Below are 13627 nucleotides of genomic sequence, written 5' to 3' on the forward strand. Positions count from 1 at the left end.
TATAAAGTTTTGAAAAAAAAATGTCTGATTTTAAGAAACCATACATGCTTCCTATGTAGTTTGGAAAGGAAAGTGGACATAACATGCATACTTAGGCCTTGTTTTGCCTTGTTCACATCGACACAAGACTCTCAAGTATCTCAAACAAAATAGTAGAAAAAAATGTTCCATGATAGTAGCTGGGGTCTTTCTGCATGGAGAATGCATGTTCTCCCTGAGCTTCTCTCCGGGTCCTATGTATGCCAAGCACGGTGTCACAAAACCATTGACTGAAACACCGAGCATGCACAGCCTGCTGGCTCATTTAAGCTAAACAGAGCAACATGGCAGTAAATACGTAGCCTGGGTGCCAGTCCGAACTTAGTCCCGCCCACAAGGTTTGAGTTCGGGGAAGTTCGGTCTGGCTCTGCTCCATAGTAGCGCTGGTATTATCGCCCACTGTCAGGCGATCCAATCAAATTGTCAGGGCGGGCTTTATACGATGATGGACAAATGATCAAGAGTAACGTAATCAACCACGTGACCAAAGCGCGCTTGGGTGACAACAATAATGGCTGCCGCTGGAGAGTTTGGGTGAGTAGATTCTGCTATTAGGTCTGTTCTAGAAGATATCGACAGCAAATTAATTTTAAAAGAGGAACAGAGAAACGCGATCAAGTCTCATCTTCTTATTCTAGGCGTGAAACTGCACGCTTTAATTTTTGTGGACAACAACTATGCCTCGCTTAACATACGTCACGCACTCCGTTGCTCTTATTGGTTGTAGGTCTATCCAATTGAGTGCAGAGGCATTTTTTTACCTGGTTCGTTCGAAACACGCCCCATAATCACAGCTCTATGGAGCAGTATCAGACTCATATTCTGACTAGAATTGAGTCGGACTACGTCAGGCTAGTAAATACGTGCATGTAAATTACAAAGACATGGAACCAGGTGACATTTCAGGGTGAATGGGATTTACAGAAACACCAAGCTGGTTTTTGAAATACTGCTACTACCCAGTTTTTGAAACATCTATTATTGGTCTTATATACTAGAACCGTGTGGAAGCATACCCTAAACAGCAAGTACCTTTGCAGATGCACCATCGATGCCACCATCAACCCTTCTGTCGGTGGTAGAGGGCGCTGTGGTACCAATGTATGGCAGCTTCACTTCTGTCAGTGTGCTCCAGGCAGCTAAAGGCGGTCATACACTCTGCCATTTTAGGGGCAATTTTCCAGCCATGCGAGAATCTTTCGATCGGCCCGACTTTCAGCCTGATCGTGCATTGTTTAGTGTATGGGGGGTTATGAGGGGCGATTGATCAGGAGGTCAAGATTGCTCAGTCGTCGTGGGCAAATTGCTCAGTGCGCATGCGCAAACAAAAATTCTTCTTTTTCTACTTCCTCTAGATGTAAACACAGAAGCATGGCAGGGATGGAATGAGTGAAATGCAGATCTGTCTGTAAATTTGACAGACCGTAGTAGCCACATTTGCTCAGCCATGTCTTTTTTTCCAAATACATCTTTGCCTTTTCTTTTTAGGGCTTTCAGCACAAAATTGCACAAATTGCCAAGGCAGCGCGTTTCACTCTAGAGAGCTTAATATTCCCCTTCTATTTGTTTGGCTTCCGGATAGACGAGTCAGAGCAGCTCCATCTCACTGCGGAGCTGAGTCCGACATAGTTTTTAGTCGTGCAGTGTGAGCAGGTAGATTGTATTAGAGCGTCGGGCCGAAAATAAATCGTGAGCTGTGAACTCACACTGTACGACTAAACCCTGCGGTTTAGTCGTACAGTGTGAGCAGTAGCTACGTGCAACGACTGAATAAATTGCACAGTGTATGCCTAGCTTAAGGCAACAGTGTAGTTTACTATCACCAGGATGTGAATGTGTCATGAATCTTTGAACTACTGACTGTTTCTAAAGCACAAGTATGTTTAACTTTTGCCATTCTTTCTGTTTCATTTCCCAGTTAGCACTTAGAATTACAGCTAAACTATTTTTTCTAAAAAGACACTCCTTCACTTTCGATATCTTTTAACTGTCCATTTATATTTAATTGGAAACAATTTTTTTTGTAAACTAAACATTTGTTGTTCTTAGCACTACGCTCTCTTAGACAAAGATCTAGAGTTTTTCACGTGATATCCGTTAAAGCTATTCCATCAATGTGAGAGTCACTGCCCAAAAAGCACCAATGACCACAGACTCTACTGTTTCTCCACCAACCAGGCCCATGGTAGTTCGTGAATATATCCGTTTGTTTTCACTCACGGTTCCATTAAACAGGATGGCCATATCATTTACAAAGACAGCTTTTTTCTGTTAATTGACGAGTCCACATTTACAGAGGGTTAAGGCTGAGTTTTGGTCCATAGTATGGATAGAGATGCAATACAATGTTCATGAAGGAGCAAAAAAGAATGTACAATGCAATTTCCCAAAATATTTTGGCCTGCTGTGACCAGAGAGAAGAAGGTGTGGTCTAAATCTTAAAAAAAGAATAATTTGTTCTATTTTATACTCATAATATTTAGTACTATATTTATTAAACAAATCAGGTTAAATAAAATGCAATAAATGCCTCAAGTGAATATTATTTCGGTATTAATTTGTGTAAATGGTATTGCATTAAAACAGTGTCTTATCTTATTTAATTTTATTTTGTTTTCCCATGGTAAATGACATAAATCTGAATACATTTCGTTTTTTATAAATGTAAAAATCCTTTTTTTGACATTTCTTGTTATTTGTTTCATTCTATTTTTAAGTTAAATGCAGGTTAATGAATGTTTGTTATTGTAGTTGAAACTAAGACCCAACAGAAATGTCACGTACCTCCCACAGCTTTCATGCAGCATTAAATCTGTACAGGTGGTCTCACAAATACTGATCTTTGAGCTAGAGGACAGTTTGAAAAAGAAACAGAGTAATTTGATCCAGCTTAATCCTTTTTATCTGTTTTCATCCACACTTTATCAGATTAAAGAGCATGTGAGAAACACGCTCTCAGGAATGCTGATTAAAATTGATAAAAAGTTTGTTTCACAGGGCAGCACAGAACAGGGAAAACACACCTTCTGTAACAGCAGAGGTAACTTACTGTTTAAACAATAGTACTTTTAATTGACATGCAGTGACTTTATTAATTGTAGTTTGACATCCTAATAAAGTTTTTAATAGATTACACATGCCAGGGTCTTTAGTTTTCTTAATGTTGTGTCTCATTTTTAGTTAAAAAAGGAATGTCAGATCCAAAGAAATTCATAGGAAGCATGTATTTATTTGATTTGTTTTTTATACTTTTTACATGAAAGTACAAATTGTTAGAGGTATTGTATACAATACATTACACTCTGAAGTTTCAGCCGTCCAAAATGTGCTCTACTTAAATGACAACAGTGAGGTTCAAACTTGTTTCATTTAAACCAACAAATCAAGCAAACAAAGGAGACTGAGCAGGAGGGACAGTTAAATCATCCTGGTACTGATTCCCCTTCTCACAGGAATGCCAGACTCCTGTCTCACCATTAAACCGGGATGACAAAAGCTGGATTTACTGACAACAGCTACATGTCTTCTAATAATGCCAAAAAGTCAAAGGTTGCAAGGGAGTGTAAAGAATAAACAACGGCCGTACATTTTTGCACCAGTGTTTTAAGACACTCTGGGATTAAAAGCTAAAAGTATTGTTAGATGGTGCCTAGGGCCTTTTGAAAATATTCACCCCTTTTGTACTATTTCACAATTTGTCACATTATAACTACAAACCTCTGTCTAAATTATAGAAAGGAACATTTAAGGGTGTGTGTGAGTGTGTGTGTGTGAGTGTGGGGGGGCGTGTTGGCCTACTGGATTATAGTACTGCGTTTGGGCTCTGAATAGGTATCCATTTAAATCCCTACAGCTTCCCCTTTCGGTTCCTGAGCAAGAGGCTTAACCCCACACTGCTCCCTGGGCGCCACACAATGGCAGCCCACTGCCATTAACTGGGTTAAAAGGTTAAATGCAAAGATAATTTTCTTCAATGTGAGATCAATAATGTTCAATTATTTTTATTATTAATTAAAATAATTGAATTAACATGTGGTGCATTGTTACCTTCACCTCCATTTACTTTTATATCTCTGAATGAAATATAATCTTTCTACTACTATCTTCCAATTTATCCTACTTGGTAAATATTCTTGTTTAAGTGTGTGTAATTAACAACAAGCATTAGAGAGTTTTGGGAGAAAATGAATGAACACATAACAGGAAAGGATTGCAGCTGATATGTCAAGTAGAAAGTTATGAAGTTTAAAGTGCGGTAACATTTTAAGATAATATCTCGTTTTGAACATGTAGAATACTTCAATCCATTATTCAAATAAGGAGAGATTGTGGGGATATTGCAAAGTTAAAGAAATACGTCCATCCAGATCAATTAAAATGTCATGACATGAGTTTAACTAAAGAAGCAGACAAGAGGCCTAACAACCAGAGGACCTGATGAGATCCAAATATCAGGTGAGATAATCTGTGCAGGATAAGTCAGCTAACCACTCAATATGGCATATTAATTGCCCAGTTTACCACAGTTCATGAAAAGACTCATAATGTGAAGGAAAGCACCTAAGTTGGATTTAGCACAACTATGCACAGTAATGAGGAAAACTAGCACTGCACAACCACGCTTAAAACTAAATCTCCAAACAAATACACATGGAGGTGGAAGCATCATTCTGAAGGAAGGCTTTTCTTTGGTATGGATGGGGATGCTTTTCAGGCTGCAAAAGACTTGGAACAGGATCAGTATGCTGGCCTCCAGAGGAATCCAGAAGATGCATATACTGCCACAGTTAAACTAGAATTTGATAAACGGACATTGATGAATTAGCATTTCCCAGACCATTATCCAATTTATAATATGGGAAAATACATGAAAACTAACTAAATGTTTAATTTTGGTGTCAAAGAACATTTCAGTCTCTAGGTATGCAAAGGTAGTTGAGACACAGACCAAATTCTGCTATAAAATGATTATATAAGGTGATGACCTGAAGGACTAATTAAATAGCATTGCTGTGACTTCACATATCCTGTGCCTAGTGACGATCGCCACCATCTTAGGAGGGGTAGACATTTGCTTAACAACCACAGAGGTAGACCTTTAAACAGTACTCTTAGTAGATTTTACACAGGGTTGAAGTCATACTAAGTTATGAATACCAGGAAAACCTTCTACCAAAACATAAGGGCAGATATAACAAAACAATTGGTTGACGCACATCAAGGTGCATCAAAAGGTCCTACAGTGTGTCCCGAGCATCAGGAGCAGCGCATCTTGACGCATCTGAGCAGCTGAAGCAGCGGCTTATGAGCTTCTAAGCATCTGAGGCGCATCGGGGGCAGCTGCTGGTGTTGGAAGAATTTTACTTTTGTTGCTCGACGCGCCACATCAACCAATCAGAGAAGCTGATCCGGGAGCTAGCAGGGAGAAGGACAGCACTGCTGATGCAGAGAGCTATGGTCACTCCTCTGAAACAGTTTCTTAATGCCTAAATTAATAAAAAATGCCAAAATCTGCTGGCAAAATATTTTCACTTTCATCATTCTGGTGCTTGCAGTTAGTAGCAAATACCTGAAAAGCATCTACTTCCAGTCACCACCAAAAGTAGCAAAAAAAACCCAAAAGGTGACGGGGCATGAGGCAGCTGCTACTGAGGATTCCCAGTGACAGCACACCGCCGGTATGGCGGGATCTGTGCTAATCCAACAGCTAAATAATGATTTAAGGCAGGATCGTACTCTTGATGAACTGACTGCATAAACAATGTTTTAAGGTGGACTTTCTTGTTTTAAAATATATTAAAACTACTTTTTACCTACTTTAAATATAGCAAAGCCACTCTCTGCCATTGAACACAGGAGCAGGGGAAGCATCAGGCACATCTGGATACACTTTACTGGACACCCTTCAGGAGCATCAATGTTGCTCTTGAGGAGCATCTGACCTTAATGTGAACAAGCATCTAAATGAAGCAGCAGGTGCTTTTTGCTGCTTAAATCCAGATTTTGCGATTTTTGCTGATCCTTCATAAAGCTTGCACCCATGACAATCTTTTTGGTCCTTTCTCTGTTCGAAGGCAATAGAAAGAGGGTTTACTGACTTCCAAGGCAGGACTACTGCATCCATAACAACACAACACTTTGTTAGAATACATCTTATAGTATGCCTATATATATATATATATATATATATATATATATATATATATATATATAAAGAACTAGTCATACTAGTTCTTTTCATATTCCACTATATCATGTTTCATTTTCAGCACTAGCATGAGGATTTTTGTTTATTAGAAAAAAATTGGGCTGAAACAGTATTTTAAACTTTTGTTTTGAGTTCAAAATGGTAAACAAATGGCCAATTCAGAGCACACGACTGTGAGACGAAATCTAACGAGTGACTGAGCTATGTACTCAGACGAACTTGCACAATTACAAATGATAAAAAAATATATATGTATAAAGCCAATGTAAAAGAAATCCAGAACAGCAAGAAAGAAGGCACACTATTTCATAATAACCCGCAAACTTACCACAGGAAGGTCCTGGAAGAGTTTCTTGAATTCCCAAAAGGACTTTATGCCATTATGGTCTTTTCTCTGATTTCATTTCTATCCCAGACAAGAATGTTAAAATGATTTAACAACCAGCTGGGTGTTGGCAGAGCAGCCACAATTATGTTGTAATTAATTTGTTGCACATTATGTTATGAAACCCTCGACTTTTTTTTCTCGTAGAGAGACATGTTAACACAGACACTCTATTGATCAATGTAGCAATTCCCAGTTAAATAATTTAAATAATTATAGAGATTTTCTCAACAATGTTGAAATTAAAATATTTCAAAATAAATCATTAAAAAATGTCAACTTTGCATTACCACATTTTCTTTTAGTATAATGGTTATTAAACAATGCATGTAGGCTATAAGCAATATGAAGTCCTGTAAGGAACTATGCCTCCTTCGCTTTTGTTTTATGTAAAACCTCAGTATTTCAGATTTAAAAAATAAGGATATTAGATAAATATAATGTAAAACAATCAGAGACAAAACAAAATTGTCTGACGTATGATATGTGCCTGCCCATTGTCATGCTTTCAGGGTGTTATCTGTTTAAGTTTCTGTAAATGTCTGTTTTTTCTCTGTTGTTTATATTCTCTCAGTGTTACCATTCAGTTCATTTATTGTTGGTCAGTCTCCTAATTCTTTCATATGATCATTTTTTTATTGTATTTTATGAAAATGATTCCCCATGCAGTTTCCAGTTTATGGTGATGCTCATTGTTGGCTTGACCCCTCAGAACGTTGTCTTAATTCTCCTCAGCTGTTGTTTATTTTTACCTGATTGCACTCATCTGCTTCTCTTAGTTACTTCTCAATCTCTCATAGTATTTAAAAATGTGTTTTGTTTTTTTTTCTTCCATTTTTTCTTCCTACTGCCGCATATCAACTGGATATAAGTTGAGAGTTTTACTAAGGCATCATTATAAAACCTTTTTCTTTGGGTGTTTTTTAGTAGTATAAAGGTCATCAGAGACCCCTTACACCCCCACCATGGGCTGTTCTCCCTGCTTCCCTCTGGGAAGTGACTTTGCAGCATTCGCCGCAGTGCCCACAGATTCTGCAACAGCTTTTCCCCCACTGCCATCAAACTGCTGAACTGTTGAGAAAACTGTTGAAAAAAACTCTACAGTCAGGTCACATGCCAAATACTGCATTTTTGCACCATATATATCTGCCTTGAAATCCTCTGAACTTCAATATAAATGCATTTTTGCACCACGTTTTTTCTCCCACACTGTTTACATTTGATCACTGTGCACTTTATGGAATTGAAATGTTAATTTCACTGCTAAACTGCTGCTCATGTACAAAATTAAATTTCGGTTTTGTATACACTCTGTGTATACAAAATGACAATAAAAGTTGTCTAAGTCTACCTGTGTGTCTGTTGTGAATATTTGTCCTGCAACAAGAACCAATAGTATAGCTGGCAATTTTCCTTCAAGATTTTCTAGTAAACAGCAGCATTCATAGTTATGAATCATATTAAGTCTTCAAAGCACTAAAGTAGCCCTTTTCCATTCTGCCACTGCCACCATGTTCAGCTGCTGTGATTTTCTTCTTATAAAAAATAGATCTGTAATGATTCCTGTCAATCCCTGTCTGTGAGGCTGCTGTGTGCAGTCCCATGGCATCACTGCCTGTCGCATCTGCTGCACTGGTAATCAGGTTTAAGCAGTTACACCTGTGGCAGCTCCAATCCAACCTAGGAGGAGAACTATTTATTTTGGCATTCCCAGTGGGTAGCCCTCAGATTCTTAAAAGCCATTCATGTGAGAAAATCATCTGGTGATTCTTGTTTTGACCTCCTGATCTTGAGCTGTCTTGTTCTTGTTTTCTCTTTCCTGCCTTGCCAATGTCAGATACTCCTGTTCTGATCCCTCAACATCGACCTCCTGCCTTGCCTCATGACCAGGTCTGTCTGCCTCTGCCCATTTTTTTGAACAATTTTCTAAGACCCAAGCCTTGATCTTGTCTCTCTCGAAGCCTCTACCAGATTAACATGCCTCCTTTTCTGAATTCTCTGAAGTGGATTCTTGATTCCCCTCTGGACCGCTACTCTGTTGATGACCCTCGGACTGAGTACAACTCCCCAAGTAGCCTTTGAACTATTCTAGCACTGTAAATATTTGGACCAGTCAATCAGTGATCCGAATTATCCAAATGGAGCCATTGGGATCAATCAAGACCCTATGAAACCTCCTGGTTTTTAAAAGGTTTTTGGCTTTCATGAAGTTCATCATTAAAACCACTGAGTAGTTCTTGACCACTAACTCTGTGTTCCTCCCCACAAGGATCTCAGTTCCAGGCAGTTACTGCTATTGCGACATGTTTCACTTTTTTAAATAAAATTTAAATGCTTACTACTTGTGTCGGCTGAATAATTGGATCTCAAGATTCTGTCCAGGAATTATAAGATCGTCTGACTTTTGCATGTACGGTGTGATGTGCTGGCTGCACTGCATTTAACGCTTTAACTGCCTCATTCACCTCCAACCTCCATTTTGTTTAGGACAATGGTCAACCCTATGATTGACCACGTAGTAAAAGGGTTAAGAATATATAACTGCAGTCATCAAGACTACTTAGTGTTTAACTGACTATCCACTCACATGCTTGGACAAGATCAACTTAAGTTTCCTGTTACTCCTACTTATTAAACATGATTTAACCATATCTCACTAAAGCTGCAAAAAAATGAGGTGCTTCCAAAAGAAAACATATTTATTAAATAAAAAGAACTTAAAATGTCTTCTAAAATACTTATTGATTTATACAACAGGTAACAGAATACAGACCAATTTTTTTTTTTTACTCACTACCCAGCAAAACGATCATCCAGAAGTTAGGGGGATTTTTGAGAAGTTTTTCTGGCTAATGTGAGATGAGCCGATTCATCTTTTTTTTTTTTTTAGTTTTCACCTTTGATACTCTTCCACATATTTTTCCTTCATTCCTTTCTTATTTGTATAATGAAATCAAGAGTTCTGTAGTGCTTTATATGATGTTCGGCCTTCTTTTATGGTATTTTCCTTAAGTTTCTGATGCACTTTTTGAATTAATCTGCTAGTCAAGCTCTGCAGAGTCAACATTCTTTAATTTTTCCATGATTTTGGGGTATTTTTTCTCACTGCAGTATTCTGGATTCAGAAGTATCAGGAAAAGTTTTAAAACCATTTCTAAATTAACAGATTTAAATGACTCATCTGTTTATTAATATGTTGTTTGGCCTTCGAGAACATCATTTTGTTGGACACGTTTGATAAATCTTGTGAATTGTGGTGACACTAGCAGACAGGAAAAACACAGTTTCATGTTGGGAACCTGCACCTAATTAACAAGAACTGGACAAGAGAGCAGTAGGTGGGAGCAACCAAAGCTAAGAAATAGAGAACAGAAAATGCACAGAATTACATATTTTGTACTTTCTTGATTATTCAGGTCTTGCAGCAACAGCTTCATGTGATCTGTTCAGCTGAAACATGTTGTTCACTATGGTTAACTGTTCATTTCAACAAAGAGGAACAATTATCTCAATGATTTAAAAATGATGAATAAAATCAATATTTTGAACTTGCTTATTGTATTTACTATTTTTGCTGTTGTGTTTTTAAATGCTTTTTTGAATTACCTGAAATTTATATATATATATATATATATATTTACTTTCCTTTATGCACAGCAATTTCTAATCTTATGTGTTATCATTGTTGCTATATTCAATCCCTCTGTGTAAATCCATTTATGTTTACCAATCACAGTAGCTTTTTAAAAGTAGCATTTTAGGGTGACACACTAAATTAAAAATAATTTTTTCAGCTGTATAAAAAGTCTTTAAGAGGGATTCTATTTGTTCAGAACCAATTACTGCTGACCTTTTCATTCTACCTTTTGAGTAAGGAAAAAATAAAGAAAATAAGAATTCGATACAACTTATGTTGTGTGAATCGCTTTTTGGATCTTTTTTGAATGCAGTTCACAACATTGGGCTAAAAGCAAAAAGCAAAAAAAAGCCAAAAGCAAATGCCAATGCAGAAGATCACCATTCAATAATCATATACCAACAGCACACACTGTACATGTAAGTCCAACGGAAGGCTGACTAGTCACATCACCTAAATTTATAGTTCCATGTTATTATTACCTTTTTTTTTTATTCTGCTGCTATTATAGTTTTATTCCCTTTTTCTTTATTCTACCACTAAATTGTTTTAGATTACAAATATATAACTATAGCTGTTCCCAAAAAGTACCTTGTTAAGGGCAGAAAAATATTGTCTGGCACTAGACACAAAGAAAAACATACTTTATTGCAGTTGGTCTGAGTTTCTGCAGTAATTACTTTAAAAACAAATACCCTGTAGTTCACCCTGCTAGTTGAAAACCAATACAATATTCTGAATAAGAGTAAAGATGTGAGACATTGGATGTAAGGCTAAGTTGCTCCCAACAAACCTCTTCAGAATCAAGTGGTTTCAATTTATTTTTAATGCATTGCTGTTTTATAACAACATGAACCATTTATTCAGCAACATTATATACCTGAACATCTGGAAACTCTTTTTGGAATATAATTTTCAATAGATACATTCTATAACTATCAGATATAACAAAGGTATATGATTGATTACGTGTTGTGCATATAGTTCGTCTCATGTGTCCTTCACCTGCATACCACCATCTTTTTGTTTGTATCCTTTACTGCCTTGACTCCCGCATGCTGACAGAGAGTTACTTCATCTTGTTACAAATGTTATCATAATGACCCTGACCTCAAACCTGCAGAAGCTGTTTGCAGTTTTTTTTCTTTTCTCTTCTCTTTTTTTGGTGGGGAGGTCTGTATTTATTTTTACTTATTTATTTATTTATTTTACCAAATACACATGTAAGGAACTTTGTATATGTTCTGTGGATTCGTTTAGTAGCAAATATTTAATACATGGCAATTAAAGGTCCATGCTGTTCTTAACCTAAAATAGTAACCTGATAGTATCTTTAAGTAAAAAAACTAAGCCATGCTAAAAGCAACCCAAAAATGTGGAGACATTTTTGTTTGTTGCAAGTTTGGAGCTGTGGAGAAACATGGCTGCAGAAAAAAAGTCTTGTGATCATAACCCCTGTGGTTATTGCATCATAGATTAACATTTTAAATGGTTTACAAAAGATCAAATGTTATATTTTATGTATGACTGCATAATTTACATGTTCCTCTAAAATAGGTAAAACATTGAGCTCTCTTCCTTAATAAGATCCTAAATCCACTTTATGTAACAGTTAAACGCTGGTATTGTCACTGTTTTGCTGGATCTTGGGAGAAATGGAACAGTTAATCACCTCTGCTTGAACAGGGAACTAGCAAAGGGAACACATGTGATCTTAATTAAAGAGCAACAACAGACTAAGGCTTAAAAGATGTCAGAAAATTTGCTCAGGGAAAAACCTGCACCAGTTTGTTTACAGCAGGATAATCTGGAGCAGAAATCTTGATCTTGTGCTGGCAGAATATCAACAGCCGTGCCGTGACTCAACGGCCACATGGAAATTACGCTGGCCTCTTATCTGTATGAATAGCTGGCCTGTTCGGGCAGCAGAGCCGGCTTAATGACAGATGGACGTATGGAGAACAGTTAAAAGAAAAGACCACTAATAGAGAGTGCCTGAATATTTTCTTCAACGCAGATGTCCATTGGGTTAAGTTGAAGCAACTCTCTATTCAGAGGGATTTTTTTATGAGCTTTTTTTACTTAATTAAAAGTAATGACAGCTTCTCTCTGAGAGGAAAATTGCCTTAAATGGTTTACTTCAACCTTTAAAATAGCTGGTTCAAATAAAAAAATATATGTAAAAACACTTCAAATAAATTATTAATTGCAGTATTATATTGCACACTTAAAAATACACAGTAAAAAAATCAGTAAAAAACAGATACTTTTTTTAATACTGTTTTTTTTTTTTTTTTTTTTTTTTTTTTTTACTGAAAAATTAAAAGTTAAAAAATCTAAAAATTCCTTCAATAAATACAATAACTTTATACTGTCAATTTAGGGATATGTCTTACAGTGTAAAATATTTAAATCAAATACACTTCTGAAGGGATGTAAAACAATCCAAATAACTAATTTTTTTTGGAAACCCATAATTCCCACAAAATAAATCTAACCAAAAAGCCTGTTGGTGATTTTCTCTCTGCTTTATATTCTCTATTGATCGGAGTGTTCAGAAAATTCTAATGATCTACTTCTAGTTTCTCAGGTTTAAAAATGATATGACAGAGAGGACAATTTCTGTATTTCATATGAGAACTTGTCATCAACATAAGGCTCATATGTGTTGATTTTCATAAGACAGGAAAAGACAACAAAAGACAAGCTTCTTCCCTGAAATTGGTGTCATTTAGGATTGTTTCTGCACCATTACAGCAAAAAGTACAAAGTTTAAGGAAAAATGTGAGCCAAATGTATCTTGACAGTAAAGAGGACAGCAAGAATGGTTAAGAAAACTTTTTCAGATTTATCTTTAAGAAACTGCAGTATAAAGGTGTTCCAAAGCACCACAACCATAGATAATTATCTGATTATCATGCTGACAAATAATTTTGAAAAAAAAAAAAACAGAAAAAAAAAAATTTTCTTTCAAACATCTCAAAAGTAGACATATACATTTGTCTAAACTTTGGAGAGGTTTACTTTGTACAGATGAGGATAATGGTTAACAGATGTAGAAAATACTGTAGTGCCTTTTTCTAGTAGGGTCTCTCGGGTTTTGTTGTTTCTTTGATGAGGGAGCTCCCTGTCACAGGTAGGCACTTTGTTGGTGGCTGGGCCGACCCAAGTTGCTGCACACCTGAGATCATTTCCAAATCAAGATGAATAGCATGTATATAAAGAGGCAAAGTATCATCTCTTTTTTGCTGGATGTTTATCCCTGATGGTATTCCAGCCAAAGACCTAAACCAGGAATATCTCTCTTTTTGAAATTTCTTCTTGTGAATGTCTTTTACGGACTCTGTTATTGTTCCAG

The sequence above is a fragment of the Cyprinodon variegatus genome, unplaced genomic scaffold (assembly GCF_000732505.1).
Source record: "Cyprinodon variegatus isolate N-32 unplaced genomic scaffold, C_variegatus-1.0 Scaffold10, whole genome shotgun sequence".
NCBI classification, from domain to species: Eukaryota; Metazoa; Chordata; class Actinopteri; order Cyprinodontiformes; family Cyprinodontidae; genus Cyprinodon; species Cyprinodon variegatus.